This window comes from Aplysia californica, unplaced genomic scaffold, assembly GCF_000002075.1.
Source record: "Aplysia californica isolate F4 #8 unplaced genomic scaffold, AplCal3.0 scaffold00517, whole genome shotgun sequence".
In the NCBI taxonomy this organism is placed as follows: Eukaryota; Metazoa; Mollusca; class Gastropoda; order Aplysiida; family Aplysiidae; genus Aplysia; species Aplysia californica.
Window position 1 is genome coordinate 129,215 of NW_004797787.1, and position 5,792 is coordinate 135,006.

General features: G+C 35.5%; 1 non-coding gene across 1 annotated transcript; it reads left to right on the top strand.

Annotated features, from left to right (window-relative positions):
- The first annotated feature begins 1,204 nt into the window (after nucleotides 1–1,204).
- Nucleotides 1,205–1,364, top strand: LOC118478373. Its single transcript, XR_004858998.1, has one exon. It is a non-coding gene; the product is annotated as a U1 spliceosomal RNA (small nuclear RNA).
- Nucleotides 1,365–5,792: the final 4,428 nt, after the last annotated feature.

Here is a 5,792-nt window from a genome sequence, read left to right on the forward strand (position 1 = left end):
TGGGTGACTCGAGTGCGTAATTTTTTCGTAGGGGGGACTGCGTTCGCGCTATCCCCTGATAAACTCTAATAAACGAATGGAAATTTACTCAATAGTGCTTTAGTGCATTCTCTTCCGAATCCCTTTACCTGGATACCTGGTACAAGAACACTTAAAAATGTTTGTTATATTATTTATATTCGGCTGCTGTTTCGTTCATCTATTATATTAACACATTTTAATGACACAGGTTAAATTGCCAAATAAATATTTTGCCCAAACACTCCGTTTCTGTCCGTATTATTATGATAGAGTAGGGTAAGAACAACAAATGAACACCAATCTTTATGTAGTATAATCCACCTGAAGGGTGTTAGTCGAAAAAAATCATACGATTCGTAGCGTTATTCCTTAAACAATTGGTTCGTGGTTTATCCAAGTTATCTCAACAAGGAAACTAGCTGCTGCTTTGATATTTGGGTCTGTTTTGTACATTTCAATATTGGAAACAAAGAATCTTTTTTAACATTCATATAAAAAAGAATATTCAAGTTTTCATTTGAGATGACAGAACATTGTGCATCATATTTTTAGAAAACAAAACAGAGGGGAAAAGGGTTGGAACTCTATATATTTTGCAAGGGAACACAGTTACCGACTGTTTTAAAAGTTCAATATCACAAAAATAGTCTTGAAAACAATCACGCTAAGTTTCAAAGATATTGAACCAAAACATTTTGAAATGTCACGGTTTAAGCGCAGGAGAATGCGCAAAAAAAAAAGAATTTTTTGAACACGGAAAAAATATGAAGAAAATTTGCCAGTATTTTTCAACTACTTACTGTAGAAGCTCCCAGCTTGGATTGATTCCTTTCTACTATCCTCCCCAGCAGAAGTAACATACAATTTATTCTTATAAATTTTGTAAAAGAAGAATAATTATTCCCCTTGAAAAGGGATGTAACTAAAATAAAGTTTACTCCCTTTGATAAGATTCTAAATTTTATGTATCGGATCTAAAATTCGTGTTTTAAATTATTATTAATCAATTCAATACATTCTAATTGCACATAATATGATCTTAATTTCAAATTAGAAATTTTATATAAGATAAAGCATAAATCGAGTTGTAATTGGAAATAGTTTATCATTAAAGTTTGTAGTTTATACTTAAATGGAAAAACAGAGGCAAAATTAACTAAGTGAAATGTATTGAATATAAATCATACTTACCTGGCACGGGAGGTACCATGATCAACCCGGTGGTCCTCCCAGGGCGAGGCCTCTCCATTGCACTCCGGTATGGCTGACCCCTGCGATCACTAAATTGGTGACTCGAGTGCGTAATTTTTCCGTAGGGGGGACTGCGTTCGCGCTATCCCCTGATAAACTCAAATGAACGAATGGTAGATCTAATATACTCTTAGTGCCTTAGTGCATTCTCTTTCCAATCCCTTTTCCTGGTCCAAGAAAACATAAATATTTGTTGCATTGTATTCGACTGCTGTTTCTCTCATCTATTAACGCATTTTTAATGACACAGGTTAAATTGACAAATACATATTTTGCCTAAGCTCTCCGTTTCTTTCCATATTATTGTGAACACATAAACACCAATCCTTATGCAGTAGAATCCACCTGAAGGGTGTTAGTGTTTTCTTTGGAGATGACAGAACCTTGTGCATCATATTTTATTTATGTTTTTAAGAATAAAAAAATTAGGGGGATAGGGTTGGGACTCTAGATCTATATATTTTGCAAGGGAACACAGTTACCGAATGTTTTAAAAGTTCAATATCATATAAATAGTCTTGAAAACAATCAGATGCACTTGGTAAACCATTAGATTTTGCCTCTGTACAGTTTTTATGGTCAAAGGGAAATAATCATTAAAAAACAAACTAGTTTACGTCTTAGTTATATATTTTACTTCCCTTGCCTTACTTTGTCATTTTGGTCAGCCCCCCACTCCCCACTCCCCTTCCCCCTTTCTTTCTTTCAGGGAGAAAACACGTTCATATAGAATTATCGATTCAGGATATTTTTCCTTTGAATGAAATTTCTACTATTTAGCTGAATTTTGATATACAACATTGTATTGTGACATGTTAAAGCAACTCAACGAAGCATTTAATTTATATTTGGTCTACATTGTCTTGCCTTAAACCAATACAATAGTCTCCGCCTGAGATCTCATCGCTTACGATCCAGGTTGCTTAAGATCCCGCTGTGTTAGGAAAACATAATTTTTACGACTCAAAAGCCACCCCTAAAATCCCGCTCTGGAAGTCTATATTCAGCTAAGATCCCACATTTCAGACCATAATTTGCGTAATAAAAACCTTTGCGGGCACAGCGGATCAACCAAGAGGGTAAATTTGCTCCAAATTTGTAGTAAGTTGTTCCTTGTCTTCGTCTACTATTTACCTCACTTTCTGACTCTGCCCGTCTGTCTGTCTGTCTGTCTGTCTGTCTGTCTGTCTGTCTGTCTGTCTGTCTGTCTGTCTGTCTGTCTGTCTGTCTGTCTGTCTGTCTCTTTCTCTCTCTCTCTCTCTTTCTCTCTCTGTTTCTCTCTATTTCTCCCTGTGTTTCTGTCTGTCTGTCTGTCTGTCCACCTCTCCTCTCCCTTTTCCTTCAAAAAACCCGCCAACAAAAACCAACATAAAACAAAACAAAAACTAACCAACCCCCCCCCCCCCCCCCCAAAACAAACAAACAAAACAACAACCAACAACCAAACAAACAACCAAACAAACAACAACACATGACGTAATGCACTGGAAAGCAGTTTATGCAGTATAAAGAAACAGGCCTGTTTGTTGCTTTGACCGTATATTATGTTTCAAATCATTGCGACAAACAATAACAACGTAACAACAACGACAGTAGCAACAACGAAGGCAATATGAACAACGGCAATAATAAAAATCAAAGCAGAACAGCAGCATCAATGACTGCAACCACAACAATATAAATCAAATGCTGCTCAAATGTTATAAATCCATTCCCAGAACGCACAACTTTACAGGAATGGGTTTTGCCTTTGTTTTTAAAAAGATTCACTGCTACAGATTTCGATTTTTAAAATAAAATTTGTACACCTAATTTATGTAGATCTAGATCTAGATCTAGATCTATATTTTATTTCTTTCTTAACCCTATCCGTACGTCGTGTTTTACTGTCGTATCCATACGGCGTGGGGAACTCTGTGCCACCACTTTCCAAAGAGGAAATTTACTCGTTAATCCGATCCGCTCGTTTTGCATAGCGGTCTGTTAAAATGTTTTTTTTGGAGAAATACTGAAAGTTTCAAAGAGATCTTTGCACTAGAAGTATTCTAAAATGAGAAGAATACAACCCCGGGGGTACAAAATGATCCCAGGGAGTACGGATATGGTTAAACATTTAGAATTTGAAGTTTGACAAAACTTTTCTTGAGCATAATATGGAACTGATATCACAGATTAATATATCCTAAATTAAAAAGAATAAAACATTTTGGGCTTAGAACATCTGAACTTCTGGTGGACGATAAGTTTATCACTGCAAAATACTTTCGAGGGTTTTAACATAGAGGGTTTACAGTTTACAGTAAATGGTGCACATTTCCAAGGGCAATAGCCGAGTAATTGTCAAAATATCCTAGCATGCGAGTTGCTTCCCTTATTATTTGTGCCGACATGTCTTTTTTTATAACGCAAAGAGTAATTGCCTCCCTTAGACCAGGCGTTTTGATTGTGTTGATTAGCACTTCCATTTAGGCCGATTATGAGCATTACATAATATGTAATACAATGAAATTAAATCGTTTTTTCGTCTTATTTCTTTTCGTCTTATTTCTTTTCGTCTTATTTCTTATTGTACGATCTCTCAACACAACACTTCAACTTCAATGTAGAAGGCCTGAAAGTGCCTATTTAAATTTTGGTTTTTAAATATGGTTTGGAAACACATTTTACTATGATTTTTGTTTTCGATTAAATTGGGAAACTGCCCAATTCATTAAGAATATTGAAAAAAGTATAATTTTCAGAATTTTGGAGTATCTTTAAAGAATCTATATCAAGAATCCATCTTTAGAAGCATAATTTTTTAAAATTAACTTATAAATAGCTTGAGTATGCATTTGGAGAGAGGTAGCAATGTAGGAAAATATTCACCAAAACTTATCTCTCTTTGCAGTTTTCTCAGCATTGTTTATCTGACCAGGTTGCAACACTATTTGAAGTAGATTTAGGTCTCAGAAAGTTACCGGTACTTTCAGAATAAACTTTTTTCAAATTTGCACACAATCTATTATACACATAGATCTATGATCTTACAGAAGCATTTTTTGCTTTTTATGGTACACATTTGGAGTTTTAGACCTTTTTTATTTTACAAAATCTTATAAAATTGGAGACCTGAATGTGGTTCATAAAGCTCACAAGTTAGTACAGAAAATTCAAATTTGGCTCTGTGAGGTCATTCTACCTACCAACAGTAATCACCATGCCAAATATAACTTATAAGGCTCGATGAGTGTTGATGATTGACGTTAGATAAAATTGGTTTTAAAAATGCTGAATCAATCCTTTATTTTTGATGGCTCGAGATTATTATGGCTAAAATCTTAATTTTTTTTCTTGTAACCTTGTTTTGTACTATGTCACACCCTTTGATGAAGAAAAGCAAGGATTAGAACAAAAAGTATAGCCTTTGAGTGCTGGCCATAGGTAGACCCCCTTAATGACGTTGGGAAAAAAAGAAAAGATGGATGTTGCCCCCCCCCCCCCCCCGCCCCATACACACACTTTTTTTTTTCTATTTTCCTCACCCGAAAAAAGAACTTAAACATTTAGGAGGATACCTATTTAAATTTGGTTTCAAATATGGTTTGGAAACACATTTTACTATGATTTTTGTTTTCGGTTATAGTGGCAAGTAAATCTAAATATATTGTGGCTGAAATATAATAAGATCTAGATCTAGATCTACTCATTCTTTCAACGCTAGACTTAGTAATGATCTAACGCTTGCGATATCAGACAAGATAAAGAGGGTTTATTTTTTTACCATGAGTTTCAGCATAATTCAGTCTAACTGAAAAGCTATCAATATATTATGTATAATACTGTTTTGTGACTCATCTACAATATTAATGTAGAAGGCCTGAAAGTGGACTATAAATACATACATATTATATAAATATATATAGAAGTTCCTTTAACCCGTCAGCTATTTTCTAGAAACCCAAATTCAACTGTGACCCAGAAAAAAAGAACATTTAAAACCTAAGCGATCGACTAACGTTTTGACAGACTGGCTTTACAACATTGACTTTTGGTTAATTGACGTGATCACCACGAGGCAATGTGTAATGAATAATGAAGTCTTGTGGTTAGTTACTGGACAAGTTATCATGCCATTGCGGGTTCAGAGGTTCGACAATTAAGCCTCCGCTCGGTCCGACGTTGTGTCCTTGGGAAAGGTACATGATATACTTAACACAAATTTCCCCATGAATTTGGCTCTGTCCTATCGGAGATGGACGCTAAAATTTGGAGGTCGCAGATTTGGCAGATTTTCAACGAAATTGAGAGAGGTCGCTCAAGCGTGCGTCCAGCTTTAGCAGGCAGTTACGGCGCCGTAAGTGAGGATCTTACCAGAATAAAACAGGCAGTACGCTGGCTGTGGGTGGCTGGTGGGTGCCCATTGGTGGTTTCTTCCTTTTAATTAAATTTTTATTGCATGTGCAACACAATTAGGCCATATTATCGTCGAAGATCATCCATGTAACAAGAGAGCAACAAACTAAAAAAAAACCCCAACA